The sequence below is a fragment of the Panulirus ornatus genome, chromosome 14 (genome assembly GCF_036320965.1).
Source record: "Panulirus ornatus isolate Po-2019 chromosome 14, ASM3632096v1, whole genome shotgun sequence".
Lineage (NCBI taxonomy): Eukaryota > Metazoa > Arthropoda > Malacostraca > Decapoda > Palinuridae > Panulirus > Panulirus ornatus.
In genome coordinates, this window is record NC_092237.1 from 49764629 (window position 1) to 49781643 (window position 17015).

General features: G+C 47.9%; 1 protein-coding gene and 1 long non-coding RNA gene across 3 annotated transcripts in view; one reads left to right on the top strand and one right to left on the bottom strand.

Annotated features, from left to right (window-relative positions):
* LOC139753395 (uncharacterized) overlaps positions 1 to 17015 on the bottom strand; it is an 89196-nt gene that overhangs the window by 41751 nt on the left and 30430 nt on the right. The gene's annotated exons all lie outside the window — the stretch shown is intronic.
* LOC139753397 (uncharacterized) overlaps positions 13317 to 17015 on the top strand; it is a 49907-nt gene continuing 46208 nt past the window's right edge. The window contains exon 1 of the long non-coding RNA XR_011713705.1: positions 13317 to 13510. This is a non-coding gene — a long non-coding RNA (uncharacterized lncRNA). The remainder of the gene's footprint in view (positions 13511 to 17015) is intronic.

Below are 17015 nucleotides of genomic sequence, written 5' to 3' on the forward strand. Positions count from 1 at the left end.
TATGGTGAGTGTTGCTGCCATGTGAACATGGTATGGTGAGTGTTGCTGCCATGTGAACATGGTATGGTGAGTGTTGGTCATGTGAACAAGGTATGGTGAGTGGTGCTGCCATGTGAACATGGTATGGTGAGTGTTGGTCATGTGAACATGGTATGGTGAGTGGTGCTGCCATGTGAACATGGTATGGTGAGTGTTGGTCATGTGAACATGGTATGGTGAGTGTTGGTCATGTGAACAAGGTATGGTGAGTGTTGGTCATGTGAACAAGGTATGGTGAGTGGTGCTGTCATGCGAACATGGTATGGTGAGTGCTGCTGTCATGTGAACATGGTATGGTGAGTGTTGGTCATGTGAACATGGTATCGTGAGTGTTGGTCATGTGAACATGGTATGGTGAGTGTTGGTCATGTGAACATGGTATGGTGAATGTTGCTGTCATGCGAACATGGTATGGTGAGTGCTGCTGTCATGTGAACATGGTATGGTGAGTGTTGCTGCCATGTGAACATGGTATGGTGAGTGTTGCTGCCATGCGAACATGGTATGGTGAGTGTTGCTGTCATGTGAACATGGTATGGTAAGTGTTGCTGTCATGTGAACATGGTATGGTGAGTGTTGCTGCCATGTGAACATGGTATGGTGAGTGCTGCTGCCATGTGAACATGGTATGGTGAGTGTTGCCGCCATGTGAACATGGTATGGTGAGTGTTGCCGCCATGTGAACATGGTATGGTGAGTGTTGCTGTCATGTGAACATGGTATGGTGAGTGTTGCTGTCATGTGAACATGGTATGGTGAGTGTTGCCGTCATGTGAACATGGTATGGTGAGTGCTGCTGCCATGTGAACATGGCATAGTGAGTGCTGCTGTCATGTGAACATGGTATGGTGAGTGTTGCTGCCATGTGAACATGGTATGTTGGGTGCTGCTGCCATGTGAACATGGTATGGTGAGTGTTGGTCATGTGAACATGGTATGGTGAGTGTTGGTCATGTGAACAAGGTATAGTGAATGTTGCTGTCATGTGAACATGGTATGGTGAGTGTTGCTGTCATGTGAACATGGTATGGTGAGTGCTGCTGTCATGTGAACATGGTATGGTGAGTGTTGCTGTCATGTGAACATGGTATGGTGAGTGTTGCTGTCATGTGAACATGGTATGGTGAGTGTTGCTGTCATGTGAACATGGTATGGTGAGTATTGCTGTCATGTGAACATGGTATGGTGAGTGTTGCTGTCATGTGAACATGGTATGGTGAGTGTTGCTCTCATGTGAACATGGTATGGTGAGTGTTGCTGTCATGTGAACATGGTATGGTGAGTGTTGCTGTCATGTGAACATGGTATGGTGAGTGTTGCTGCCATGTGAACATGGTATGGTGAGTGCTGCTGTCATGTGAACATGGTATGGTGAGTGTTGCTGTCATGTGAACATGGTATGGTGAGTGTTGCTGTCATGTGAACATGGTATGGTGAGTGTTGCTGCCATGTCAAAATGGTATGGGAGTGCTGTTGCCATGTGAACATGGTATGGTGAGTGTTGGTCATGTGAACATGGTATGGTGAGTGTTGCTGTCATGTGAACATGGTATGGTGTGTTGCCGTCATGTGAACATGGTATGGTGAGTGGTGCTGTCATGTGAACTTGGTATGGTGAGTGGTGCTGTCATGTGAACATGGTATGGTGAGTGTTGCTGCCATGTGAACAAGGTATGGTGAGTGCTGCTGCCATGTGAACAAGGTATGGTGAGTGCTGCTGCCATGTGAACATGGTATGGTGAGTGTTGCTGTCATGTGAACAAGGTATGGTGAGTGTTGCTGTCATGTGAACAAGGTATGGTGAGTGTTACTGTCATGTGAACATGGTATGGTGAGTGCTGCTCTCATGTGAACATGGTATGGTGAGTGCTGCTCTCATGTGAACATGGTATGGTGAGTGTTGCTGCCATGTGAACATGGTATGGTGAGTGTTGCTGCCATGTGAACATGGTATGGTGAGTGTTGCTGTCATGTGAACATGGTATGGTGAGTGTTGTTGTCATGTGAACATGGTATGGTGAGTGTTGTTGCCATGTGAACATGATATGGTGAGTGTTGCTGCCATGTGAACATGGTATGGTGAGTGCTGCTGCCATGTGAACATGGTATGGTGAGTGTTGCTGTCATGTGAACATGGTATGGTGAGTGTTGCTGTCATGTGAACATGGTATGGTGAGTGTTGCCGTCATGTGAACATGGTATGGTGAGTGCTGCTGCCATGTGAACATGGTATGGTGAGTTGTGCTCTCATGTGAACATGGTATGGTGAGTGTTGCTGCCATATGAACAAGGTATGGTGAGTGCTGCTGCCATGTGAACATGGTATGGTGAGTGTTGCTGTCATGTGAACATGGTATGGTGAGTGTTGCTGTCATGTGAACATGGTATGTTGGGTGCTGCTGCCATGCTGCCATGTGAACATGGTATGGTGAGTGCTGCTGCCATGTGAACATGGTATGGTGAGTGTTGCTGTCATGTGAACATGGTATGGTGAGTGTTGCTGTCATGTGAACATGGTATGGCAAGTGTTGCTGTCATGTGAACATGGTATGGGGAGTGTCCGTGATACTGAGTGCCCGTGGCATAAGTGTCTGTGATACGTTGATTGTCCTTGCTATGTGGACAGTCCGTGGTATGTTGTGTCTATGGTGTGTGGTGTATGTGGTATGTTGTCTAAGGTATGTGGAATGCCCGTGGTATGTTGTCTAAGGTATGAGGAGTGCTCATGGTATGTTGTGTCCATGTTATGTCCAGTTCCTGAGGAATGGTGAACTTCCGTAGTATGCTGAATGTCCGTGGTACAATGAGTCTTATGTATTGTGAAATTTATGGTACAAATAACAACCTTTAATATGGTAGATCAGGGGACTGTAGTGTATGGTATGGTGATCATGGCATGGTAGGACTCAAGTATGGTGATTATGGTATGGTAGGATTTATGTATAGTGATCATGGCGTGGTAGGATTCAAGTATGGTGATCAATGCATGGTAGGACTCAAGTATGGTGATCATGGCATGGTAGGACTCAAGTATGGTGATCATGGCATGGTAGGACTCAAGTATGGTGATCATGGCATGGTAGGACTCAAGTATGGTGATCATGGCATGGTAGGACTCAAGTATGGTGATCATGGCATGGAAGGACTCAAGTATGGTGATCATGGCATGGAAGGACTCAAGTATGGTGATCATGGCATGGAAGGACTCAAGTATGGTGATCATGGCATGGTAGGACTCAAGTATGGTGATCATGGCATGGTAGGACTCAAGTATGGTGATCATGGCATGGTAGGACTCAAGTATGGTGATCATGGCATGGTAGGATTCAAGTATGGAGATCATGGCATGGTAGGACTCAAGTATGGTGATCATGGCATGGTAGGACTCAAGTATGGTGATCATGGCACGGTAGGATTCAAGCATGGTGATCATGGCATGGTAGGACTCAAGTATGGTGATCATGGCATGGCAGGATTCAAGTATGGTGATCATGGGAGGGAGAATGTTGAGGTATGGTTGACTGTAGTATGGTAGGTGGAGTATAGTAGACTGTCGTCGTATGGTGGAAGGTGTAACATGGTTGACTGTCGTCGCATGGTGGGGAGTGTGGTGTATGGTTGACTGTCGTCGTATGGTGGGGAGTGTGGTGTATGGTTGACTGTCGTCGCATGGTGGGGAGTGTGGTGTATGGTTGACTGTCGTCGTATGGTGGGGAGTGTGGTGTATGGTTGACTGTCGTCGTATGGTGGGGAGTGTGGTGTATGGTTGACTGTCGTCGTATGGTGGAGAGTGTGGTGTATGGTTGACTGTCGTCGTATGGTGGGGAGTGTGGTGTATGGTTGACTGTCGTCGCATGGTGGGGAGTGTGGTGTATGGTTGACTGTCGTCGTATGGTGGGGAGTGTGGTGTATGGTTGACTGTCGTCGTATGGTGGGGAGGTGGTGTGAGTGTGGTGTATGGTTGACTGTCGTCGTATGGTGGGGAGTGTGGTGTATGGTTGACTGTCGTCGTATGGTGGGGAGTGTGGTGTATGGTTGACTGTCGTCGTATGGTGGAGAGTGTGGTGTATGGTTGACTGTCGTCGTATGGTGGGGAGTGTGGTGTATGGTTGACTGTCGTCGTATGGTGGGGAGTGTGGTGTATGGTTGACTGTCGTCGTATGGTGGGGAGTGTGGTGTATGGTTGACTGTCGTCGTATGGTGGGGAGTGTGGTGGTGTGTGCTTGTGGTGTGGCAGAACGTACGGCAGGGTAGAAGAGTTTACTGCCTGATTGAGATCTGGCCTCTTCCATGGTAATATTTATAGCACGTTGAAGCACTGATTGACATGGTCTTCTGTCACAGCTTGGGCCATGGCCGATCTTGTCATTCCAAAAACAAAATGATAAAAAAGTCAAGGAAAATACAAATGCCTTGCTTAAAATGAAACAAATACCTTGTTTATATATATAAAAAATATCTATCCAATAGATTGTGACAACAAATTAAAGAAAAACCTATATAAACGCCTTGCGTCCCATGGGATCTATTTACAATGCTAAAAAGTACTAGTATGACTTATCAATGCCAACGTATAAGATCTGTAAAGCAAACTGTACCTGCACCCGTATCCCTGAAGTTGACGTCACTAGCCCTAATATTAGAGTGCTCCCTTGCATTTTATTTTCCCTTATGACCTCCGTTTTCTGTCAGCGTGCCAAGTGCGACTGGCCTTAAAGACAGTGACGTTATTTGGGCTGGCTGCCTCACACAACACACCTCGTACATCTAACATTACTTACCCACACTGACGCTTCCAAGTGCATCCGACAAGCCGATACTGACAAACATATGGGAAGAGAAAAAGAGAATACTAAATCAGTTTATTACGCACGCATGTCCACCGATGTTACACGACAAAAATTCAGCCTCAAACAAGACTAAATTCCCTCCTCGAGCACGAACCTTGATATGATATGGCCTGACCTTTGATCTCAACCTTAGAGAATAAGGTCAGAGGTTATAAATCAACCTCCCCGAAAAAGACGTACGGTTGAGGAGCATACCGTTGTGATCAACGGTCGTACCGTTTGGTTGAAAACGGTTCTACTTCCTTTCACGTCTGCTTGTAAAAGCATCAGGTGTCATACGTGAGATCGTGTGTTTGTGACACAGTCTCACTCCCCCCACGTCAGGCTGATCTAAGGTAAATTTTGAGTTCAGGCGATGTCATGAGAGGAAGAGAAATCCTCCTCGTGTGTTCCTGGTGTAGTCTGCCATTACCAGGCACAACAGTGCACACACCCGAGCCCCAGGTGTCGTCCCGACCCTCTGCCCCCACCTACGTGTCCCGTGCTCTATGTCACACAACAGGTGATCCCGTTAATCTCTCCCTCGCACAATAGGTGCCCGCCCACCTCCTCTCCCTAGCACAAGAGGTGTCTGCCACATGCTCCTTCCCTCACACAGCAGGTGCCCCCTATGCTCAGTGCCCCTACACAAGAGGACTTAGCTTCTGTTGTTTACTTTTGTATTAATCAAGATTTTAAAAGTATAATCTCACAAGAAAGGGTATCCCCATATACAACAGGAGGAGGGAAGCCTAGTTTACCTCTGCATTGCTCTGTTTGTGGAACCATTTCTTCTCCAGTCCTCCCATGCTCCTCCTCCCCTCTTCTCTGACTCCTCTTACCCCTTCCTTTTCTTTTCTGTCCCTCTCCTCCCCTCGTCCAAGGCTGATGCCAACACCTGACATTTGGTATTTCTTTTTTTCTTCCACATTGGGATGATCAACAGCAGCCTGATGGGTGTGCCAGATGAGGGAAGGGAGGGTCATGAAGAGGGAATGTGGGGAGGGAAGAAACGCGGTGGGAGGAGGAGGCTGCGTGGGCAAGGAGGGAGGGAGTGTGTGGAGGGAGGGAGCATGGCAAGGGAAAGTTGTAAGGAGGCAGTGCGGGAAGTGAGTACGCGTGGTGAAAGGCTGATGAGAGAGAGAGAGAGAGAGAGAGAGAGAGAGAGAGAGAGAGAGGAAATAACAGAATTAAAGGGAAAACCTTCGGCTCCTTATCGGCTCATAAGGAGGTAAGGGAGCTCAACAATAGTGAGTATGGGGGGGGGGGAATATAGTGAGAGGGAGTAGAGGTGGGAGGGAGTATTGAGGTCGGTGTAAGAGAGAGAGAGAGAGAGAGAGAGAGAGAGAGAGAGAGAGAGAGAGAGAGAGAGAGAGAGAGAGAACCATACACGCAAGTGGCAAGGCGTGAAACAGATAGATAATTAAAGTTGATGACTCCGACACTGACAACTGGTGTTGCAGTGTTGCTATCCCTCCTCCCCGACACTAATCTCTCTCTCTATATTTACCCTGCATCCCCGAGTGTTGACCCAAGACGCGACTGACACTACAGAATCTTCTAACCATCCTTAACCCCCAATGACGGCCTGTCCATAACTACTGGCCCTGTCTGGGTAATTCCTGCGTAAACTACGCATCATCTCGTATCACTAGTGACGCTGGTGATTGTCAACTGTTCCTGTGCCATCCATTAACCCCGTGAGGACGACGCTACGCCCCCTCGGGGTGAGATGGCCGGGTCTTAGAACTGAATCATACCCAAGGGTCGTGCGGCCGTGCCCAAAGGGTCGTTCCTACATGCAGAAGCGGGTGATGTGTTCCACACCGAGGGCCCAAACATGACACTCAGAACTTGTCTACCTCAGCAACCACAAACATCAATGGGAGAGGGTAAACTCTCTGTTTACACACAGGAAGCTGCTGTATACTAGTTTACAAAAGAACGATGCTCTTTACGGATGACGTAAGTGATTTACAGGACCTGATGGGGTCCTTGAAAAAAAAAATAGTAGTTTTCCTCAGGTCAAATGTGAAAGCACCTGTGGCGTAGTATCTAAGGGAACTTTCTTTCCAAGAAAATGTCTACTACAATTTATGATTAGAAAACGAAACCTCTCGGAAAGACGTTTAGAAAATGAGTCAATATCTGGCATCTACTCATACGTCACAAAGCTGATGCTGTATCATCAGCAACGCCTGGAAGGTAACAGCTCTGTAACTATCCACATAACACTGATCAACACACTCGAAATATACAACAGAAGTGACCATATGAACAGGAAAAGCGTGGAAGTCAATTTGCACTGGGTGAGAATGGTTAAGCGAGGTAAACTACGGTATTTTAACCCTTTGAACAGGATGATACGTCCCTTAACATGACACGGCCCTTAACCACGAAAGCACAACCCTGAGATATGATGACCTGACCTTCGACCTGATTTTTAGGGGTCAAGTCAAAAGTTGAGGCCATCTTAACCCAAGGGTCGTACTCACAGAACGTACCTTTGTGTTCAAGGGGTTAACCAGCTATGATGAACTACAAAAAAAGGTCTCTATAAAAAAAAGTGTTGAGATAAATCTAAGTCATTGACCATGGGTGTATGTGGTGAAGAAGGGTCTTCTACCTGGCTTCTGTGTGTGTTGGCTGCCGACATGGTTTGGCTGGGGTCCGCCAAGCCCACTGCTGCTGCTACCTCACTCCTCCTCACTGTCAACTCACAGGTCCTGGCCGTGCTCCTGTCATGCCCTCACGACGCTCAGAAATGACTCAACAACACCCTGGCTGTTCGCTGTACCCTGATCCAGGGGACACTAAAGCCCTACAACAGTGGAGTCTGCCAAGTAGGTTGGATCGGTCTTGACTCCCAGCCAAAGCTATCCGAGGTAAACATCATCTCGAAATACACGCCTATCTAACCCTACGGACGCCTCTCAGCATTTTTCTCGCCCCCTACACTTCAAAGAGACATTCCAAGCCACCAGCCTCTCCTCCATGTGTCAAGCCACCCCTCCGTCTAAGCCACCGACGAAGCCCCTGCTCCTCAGGCTGGTTACTAAGCCACCTCTCCCTCCGAAGTACGAGTCTGCCGGCAGCCTTCGTGCGTCCAAGCAGGGAACACTGACGTAGAGGTAACGTCCACGAACCTAGCACCCAACTCTCCCCACGTACAGTGTGTGTGTGTGTGTCTATGTCCTGGATAAAGGCAGGGGGTGGGCGCTTTCAGTCCACCTACGTTACCTACACCATCTTAACTGTACCGTCAGTATCCATGGGTAATGACCCATCCTGTACTGTGTATGTAACTTCTGTACTGGGTGCATGAGGCCCTCAGTACACCACTCACTGTCATTTCCCTCAATCATCTATATCTGTGTCATCTAGACATTCAAGTTTCTCCAGTGCTTATGACGTGTTGCCTGTGCCATTGTGTGTGTGGTGATGAACAAGGCGATACATTATAAGTAATGCAGCAGAAGCGGGAGTCTCTCGTCGAAGCAGCCCCACCCCCTTCCAAGAGTGCGTCTCCCAGGTTCTGCTGTGTCACCTCCCCTGTGCTCCACGTCCTCCATCACATACAACCATCCACGTACACTACTCTCCCGCTCATGTCTCCAGTGTGTGTGGGGGCTGCACGGTACCCACTGCCCAGATAAGGAGTAATGTTTACTCCATCTTTAAAAAAAAGGAAATGTTATTTCCTTCGTTGTGGAGAGAGAGAGAGAGAGAGAGAGAGAGAGAGAGAGAGAGAGAGAGAGAGAGAGAGAGAGAGAGAGAGAGAGAGAGAGAGAGAGGAACGCTATGTTGACCAACAATCATTCGTTAGCCAGTGAAAGGAGCCACATTAAGGCCTGTGGCCTTGGGTCGTCAGAATATCATGTGTGGTTATCCTACCCAGAGCAGCTGTCAAGTATTATAGGCAGTAGTCAGTTTGTGAGTGGCTGCGTGAGCCGCGCCCTTGCTCACACATCATCGCCATAATGTAAACAAAAAAAAAAAAAAAAAAATCTTGATGCGTTAACGTCACCAGTCGTTGAGTCGTGTTTATCACGACTGGCATGAAGTGAATTTCGTCAGCTTCAACTTAGGATGTTTTCAGAAGACTATAATGTAATATTTCCACCGGATTTTGGCTTTTTAAGTAAGAGTTAAGCCATCACCTCTTGGCTGGATACGCCATAACCACGTTAAGGAGACACTACATCTTGGCAGGCCAGTAGTACAATGCCCCCAGCTGGCTCCCTCCCCGGCCAATTCCATGCTCAGCGCCTTATCCCTTTGGCTAGGCGACCCACTCACCAGCTCCTCGCTCCTCCGTCACTATACTGAAAGTTCGTTTTCGTTTCGCCGCCTCCAGCAGCCTCACATTGAGCGTCTTTTACGTGCGGTGAGGCTCAGGACCCGTGCCGTTAGCGGCGTGTGGATGATGCGGGATTCAATAGGGTAGGGCGGGGCGCGGGGGAGGCCGGGTTCGCCGGAGTAGGTCGGGCTGGGGCAGGACAGAGCGGGAGGTGGTCGCGCGGCGTAACGGGTCAAGGTAAGGCAGGGAGTAGCGTGACGGGGCGAGGCAGAGGAGCATGAAGGTACGGGAGAGAGAGAGAGAGAGAGAGAGAGAGAGAGAGAGAGAGAGAGAGAGAGAGAGAGAGAGAGAGAGACTGAGGGGATGTTGGTGGGGGAATGGGCTGCCCCTGCCCGGGGACCGAGAAAGCCCACCAACCTCACGCCAGTCACCTCTCCTTCACACACACACTACAGACATCACATTCTTGCCAAGGAACCTAAGTAACAGCCTTTAAGAAGCCACAGCGTCAATCTACGCGGGGATCAACTACGCAACCAGATCTGATACACAGCATTAAGCATTCTTTTCTTCATTACTAGTGTTACGCACCTGCGAGTTCGTTGTGTCTTTTACACAATAATGACACGGCCGAACCTTCTCCGGGTTGTTGCTCTTACGCCTATGGGTCCTCGGCATGGGGGCAAATTCAGGTGGCGTTACCATATTAGTGGATTTTCCATTGCCATCAAAACCCTTCGAAAGTCCCCCACTACCAAGTTTGCGAGTCAGCGTGGACTGATCCACTAGTACCCCTAGGGATGGTCGAGGAGAGGCGATGCCTGGAGAACTGGTGAGGCAGAAGGCTTTTAACTCCACTCTGGCTAACACAGGCAGGAAGTATTCGAAACGAGTGCACGTAAAACCCCTCTAGATATGATACAGCTGCTGGCAAGAAAATTAATTACGACACCTTTACGACCCAGCTTTACGACACCCCAGCTTTTGGGTAGCAGATTCTGTGGGGTTTGCAGGAGAGAGCGGAAGGTATTGTTATCCTCAACTTTTTATGTCACTGCAAGGATGAACTGAGCAGAACACAGGGGAAATGACAACTAGAAAGATGTAAGAAAAAAATTAGGCAATTTATCTCTATCGAATCTGACTAGGTTACTGCTTCCCTATTCCGAGATACTGCACAAGTCTGAATTAAGAGAGAGACAAGAGGGTGTACTACAGTGAGAGGGGAGGGAAAGCAAGCTGAAGTACGCAGAGTGAAAACATCAGCGTAGGAATGAACACAGTTACAGCCAATCAAAAAAAGGGAGTAGGCAACAGGAACTGAACCCTGCGGGACACCAGTGTTGATAGGATAAGAGGTGTAAGTCGCTTCGTCTACAACTACTGCGAGGGAAAGACTTGAGACGAAGCGATCCATTAGAGAACACAAAGAAACAGATAAGCCAAAGGAAGGAAGTTTAGGAAGGAGAGTCTTAGGAGGCCACACCCTGTCAAATGCTTCAGATGTGTGCAGGGTCACGACAAGAGATTCATCAAAATCCTTGAGGGAGGAAGACCCGAGCCAAGTCACACACAAGACAAAGTAACCAGTCAACTTGCTACTACAAATGCCACTTTGGTTATCACAAAGACGAGAATGGGATTCTAAGTGTCAGAAAAAGTGAGTTTAGTTGAGTTTGACACATTGTAGAGGCAACAAAAGTGATAGTAATGGGGCTATAATTGGAAGGGCTTGAACAGTCTCCTTTCTTCGGAATGGTGTGCACAAAGGAATGCGTCCAAGAAATAACATTCTGGGATTTTAGACACTGATGCAACGAGCGAACAAGAACTACAGTTGAATCAAACACACACACACACACACACACACACATCTCGTCCACACGCCTTGCCCACCTGAAGCTGGGAAAATACTGAGACGACTCTGGACAAGGAAGACATAGGAGAAGGCATACCTCGGAGGAGAGAGAGAGAGGGAGGAGGACTAAACACGGAATCATCCAAAGTATAATCACAGGGAACAAGACGACCAAAAGATTGCCTCTGTCTCTGGAAGAGTCAGCTATAGTTTGACCGAGTTGGAAGACAGGAGGAGAAGATGAATTACACAAGTTCCTGGAGATGCCTATGGCTGGCGACCAGAAAAGAAGAGAGGAGTTTGTTGGGCGAGTGGCTGCGACGGTCGGAGACTCGGATCCTGCTAAGGAGGGAAAAAGGTAGGGTGACCAATCCACTGGGAACGTCCTGAGTACAGCCCTGGAAATGTCCAGCCTTTCTGCCTATGAGGGAGCAGATTGTACATTCCTGGGGTCTCTTCATCAGACTGAATGTGCCTTTTCCTCTCTCTGTTCTTTAGTCTTTAGACAATCTCACTTCAGTAGCGTACCCACTTGTTTACGTCATCCATATTGCCCAAATACTTCAAGATTGTGAACACACGACTACCTTCTTTTCTCCAGAGTGGAGACCCCAACTTGCTCCAGTCACCGACATAGATTTTCCCCTCACTGTTCCATTCTCCACATCGGGGCAGTCTGCCGTACCTTCTCCAGCATCTCTAGCGCTTCTTTAGCAACACTATGTTCCAACCAAGGTCTACCATAACGCGTGGCTCTGTGATACTGAACAGTCACTCAAACAAAGTGTCCTCAAACTCCTCAAGCAGCAGCAGCGCCAGCAATTCAATGTCTTGAATTACACTTCAGGGTCAGACGATAGGACGTTTCTTGTCGAATCTTCAGATATCATTATCATTACTGTTGTTATTATTATCATTTACTCTGCGCTAGGCTCTCGTTCTACGTGTCCAAGTCTAGACACGTGTGTGTGTGTGTGTGTGTGTGTGGTGTGTGTGTGTGTGTGTGTGTGTGTGTGTGTTTTCAAAGAGCGTTACGGGGGAGGGGAATGAACAATGGACTCCTCCGGACAATCAAAATGACAAGTCCCTTGCGTCTCGGGTGTCAGGTTGTCCTACTAGATGCCAGTAGTCCGTGTGACATCGGCGAGCTCCTCCTGTATAGCACTATTCTCCTCTCGGCGTTGGGATAGGCGAACACCACCACTGACTCTGCGTCACTCCGTGGCCTCGGAGCAAAGCCGCCAGTTACCTCAACCCTAAACACGAGGTTCCTTAATGTAACCTGACGACCGCCACCTCCAGAGATGATCACTTCAGCCAACAGCGCAGTATCTTAAAAGACCAGCGAGTCCCTGGATGATGCGTTCGGGTCAACCCGACCACCATCTGCAGGGCTTGATGGCCTGAACGTACGTGCGTATACACTGTCGGTGGAGGCAATAACATGATCTACCATGTCACGGAGTGGAGTAGGGTTTTGCAATCCACTGTCCACTCAAATTCTATCACTAAGAGAAGGTATTCCTCACGTCCTTGTACGATAGCCAGAGGTGATGTGCCTTTTGAAGACACTCGACTCAAACTTTAAGTCTTCAATATTCTGTTGACTCTACATAGCGCTATCCACTGATACACACACTTAGTAAGTTACATTCTAAGTCGGATATAGTGTATATGTGAGACGACTCGCTGAGATAAATAAAAATAAAGTAATTCTTGTGGGATGACTGGTTGAGGTCAATAAAAATAAAGTAATTCTTGTCTAACGCAAGAATCCGTCCTTCCTAATCCTCCGACTGTGCCATTTTCCTCGACTTTTTGATCTCTCATGTTAGAAAAAACCAATTCCTATACAACAGAAAACGAGATGAACTTTATTACAGTCTGCGCAGCGTCGAACCTCAACTTCCAGAGCGAGACGGGACGATCATGGCTCTGAGGGAGTGACCTTAAGCATCAGTTGAAGGCAGAGCCATCGGACCCCAGAGTCATACGGTCATATACACAGGGTTAACATACCTGTAGCAAGAGACACCCCCCTCTCCCTCACCTCACCCTCTCCAGAGCCCTGCCGGGCACAGAGTAAGACCTGCTCCTCCAACGTGTTCACAAGGTTCACATCGCTTATCGTAATTACCACTTGACTGTGATGAGGAGCCACTCTGGGATTATCATCAACGGGACACACTCACTAATTGCAGTCAGTCATGACTCTATTATCCTCCGCCAGATAGGAACCCCCCACACCCTACCCCCTTCCAGACACTGAGATAAGACAGCCCTGGCCAAGTGCCTATCTTAAGGTATATAGTCAAGGACATGGACATACTTAAATACACTTCAAGCATACACACACACACACACACACACACACACAAACAGTCGTCAAAAGTACAGGTCATCCCCTACCCAGAAACACATATACTGGTGTGATTCAACATGGTTGTAAATCACACCCACCCACACACGACCTTGACCTCTCGGGTGAGTATAATGACAGTACAAGAATGAGCGTACCCCAGGTGTGCTTCTGCCAGTGTTTGTGTGTTAAGCACTTGTGTGAGTATGTATATCTACAAGCTCGCGCGTATACATACATACCCCCTGCGCATGTGTGCGTGTGCATATGTAAAGTGTGATTTATCACATATGCTCCAGCTAGCTGCGCATGTGTGCGTGTGCATATGTAAAATGTGATTCATCACATATACTCCAGCTAGGGACGGACGTCCACACGCACGCCAGGCCGCGCATGGATGAAATAAGGACAAGGGAGAGAACACCTACCAACATCTCGGTCCACAGTCAACCCAACTGTTCATCTACCCCTAGGGGATGGTCGATGAAATGAATGCTTGGCTCGGGCTAGGATATATATATATATATATATATATATATATATATATATATATATATATATATATATATATATATATATATATATTTTTTTTTTTTTTTGCTTTGTCGCTGTCTCCCGCGTTTGCGAGGTAGCGCAAGGAAACAGACGAAAGAAATGGCCCAACCCACCCCCATACACATGTATATACATACGTCCACACACGCAAATATACATACCTACACAGCTTTCCATGGTTTACCCCAGACGCTTCACATGCCTTGATTCAATCCACTGACAGCACGTCAACCCCGGTATACCACATCGATCCAATTCACTCTATTCCTTGCCCTCCTTTCACCCTCCTGCATGTTCAGGCCCCGATCACACAAAATCTTTTTCACTCCATCTTTCCACCTCCAATTTGGTCTCCCTCTTCTCCTCGTTCCCTCCACCTCCGACACATATATCCTCTTGGTCAATCTTTCCTCACTCATTCTCTCCATGTGCCCAAACCATTTCAAAACACCCTCTTCTGCTCTCTCAGCCACGCTCTTTTTATTTCCACACATCTCTCTTACCCTTACGTTACTTACTCGATCAAACCACCTCACACCACACATTGTCCTCAAACATCTCATTTCCAGCACATCCATCCTCCTGCGCACAACTCTATCCATAGCCCACGCCTCGCAACCATACAACATTGTTGGAACCACTATTCCTTCAAACATACCCATTTTTGCTTTCCGAGATAATGTTCTCGACTTCCACACATTCTTCAAGGCCCCCAGAATTTTCGCCCCCTCCCCCACCCTATGATCCACTTCCGCTTCCATGGTTCCATCCGCTGCCAGATCCACTCCCAGATATCTAAAACACTTCACTTCCTCCAGTTTTTCTCCATTCAAACTCACCTCCCAATTGACTTGGGCTGGCCTTGATTAGGGCCTCAGCTGCCCATGCCATCTCAGCTAACATAAAAAAAATAAGATAGTCTCACTAGGCGAGGCTAGAGCGTAGTCCTCACCGCAGCAGGATTTACACTTTAGAAAGAGTAGAGTGAATTACGTCATGTCGAATGGTATGACGTACATTGCGAGTGTGTGTGTGTGTGTGTGTGTGTGTGTGTGTGTGTGCTTGGGGACTTGATACAAAGACATATGCGTTTACGAACAAAAAAAAAAAAAAAAAAGACAATAACCTGATAGCCAAACATAGTGCTGGCTCACTGTCTCGTCCTTACTAACCCTCGCGACGATACCCAGGAGAGAAAGAGAGAGAGAGAGAGAGAGAGAGAGAGAGAGCGCATCTGTGCAGGTAATCCCCCCCCCCCCCCACGCTCATCCTGTGAGCGGTAACGCAAAATGGATTACAGGGGTAAAAAAAAAAAGGAAAAAAAAAAAGGGCATCTTGGATACAACCCACGTACAGTGGACACCACCACCACTGCCACCACCACCTCGACACAGTGGAACAAGCAACAGACACCATCATCGGGTAGGACCACCTACCCCATTACCCACTGCTGCATTAAACCCTCCCTCTTCCCACACTGCTACTATCCTCACTTCACCCTCTCCCAAACAGAGAAGCGAGATAGGCTACGGAAATGGGAGAGGCAGCAACAGAAAAGCGAGATAGGCTATGGAAATGAAACATGCGGCGATAAATTATGGCGGATATCAATGCATCCAAAAGCTAAAGGAAACCAGAGGGGATTCCTTTAGGAAATAGTATGGATAAATCTAGGGATTCATCTGTTATTACCCCTTATATCTACCATGGAGAGAGAGAGAGAGAGAGAGAGAGAGAGAGAGAGAGAGAGAGAGAGAGAGAGAGAGAGAGAGAGAGAGAGAGAGAGAGTATTGTTTAAGGATCAAACCCATTAGACGCGAAAAGTTCGTCTTGACAATGCCATCAACACAACATGAGGATATAAGCAAAGAGTCATGGCTAAATTTCGGGAGCGAATTCATCGCGTGCGTTCCAGCGCCACCACAATGGGCGGGAAGCTGGGAGGTGACGGAGTGTAGTGACTGTGCAATAGACATACACCAGCTGGACCTGCGAGTGATCCAACAGACTCGTTCATGTACACAGAACTAGCGCCCAAACCCCCTCCCCACACACACAAACAACGACAAATGGTGATGATGATTGTACACGAAAAGGTCTGTAAGAAGAGTGGTGGTAGGAGGAAGATGCAATACCCGTCTTAAGAAAGGCTTGAAGGAAAAGCAACTCTGAGCTAAGCTGCACATTCACCTCATCAACACGCGAGGTCAGCAAGCTGCTGCAGAACACTACGAGTGAGTGGATATCTCTGGGCCAGACGTCAAAAGGCTATATAATATATTCTATAGAAAATCATCCTTGAAAAAAAATAATGTCTTGGACTTCTTTTACAAAAGATGCATTTTGAAAAAAAAGAAAATGAAATCATTAAAAAAGCAAGTGGTTTTTAACACTTCTGGATGGATGGAAGTCAATTAATAATATCCGCAGCATGCAGATGTCTGACGGGGATGCTATAATTCTAAGACATCACACAGCAAGCAACCCAATGTGCGCGGCACTCACCATTTTAAGTAAGTCTTAGGAGACGTGGAGGCTGATAGTCTACAATGAAAGTGAGGAGCGGGACACGGCCGAGGGGAGGCGGGCGTCAACACCACGGCAACAGTCAGTCAGCTGGACAATGACCGCTGCTACACTCGACCTCCTTCCACTCGTGATCGCGGGGTATGGTTAGTTCGCGCCCCCCCCGCAAAGAACTATTAAGGTATTCCACTTTAAAGTCGTCTGTATGACTGGTAAAGTTTAACTGGGGGGAGGGGACTTGGTGGTGGTGGCTGCTGCTGCCGCGGCAACTTCAGAAATCACTCGTGTGTGCCGATTACTTTTGGTATTTACCGTTCCTCAAGTCCCATGACCCACGACACCTACGCCCCAAGGCACAAGTCACCACGACCACGATTTAACTTCCAGTCATTTCACGTCTACGGTGCGAGTCGCAACAGGTCCCAACGCGGTCACACATACAAGGACACTTCCAGAGCGAACGGGAGGAGCGGACGAGAGGAGCAGGGTAGCATCAGCGTATGTCGCAGGAGGGAGGCAGACGCGACGGAGGAGGCGTGCCCTGTGCAG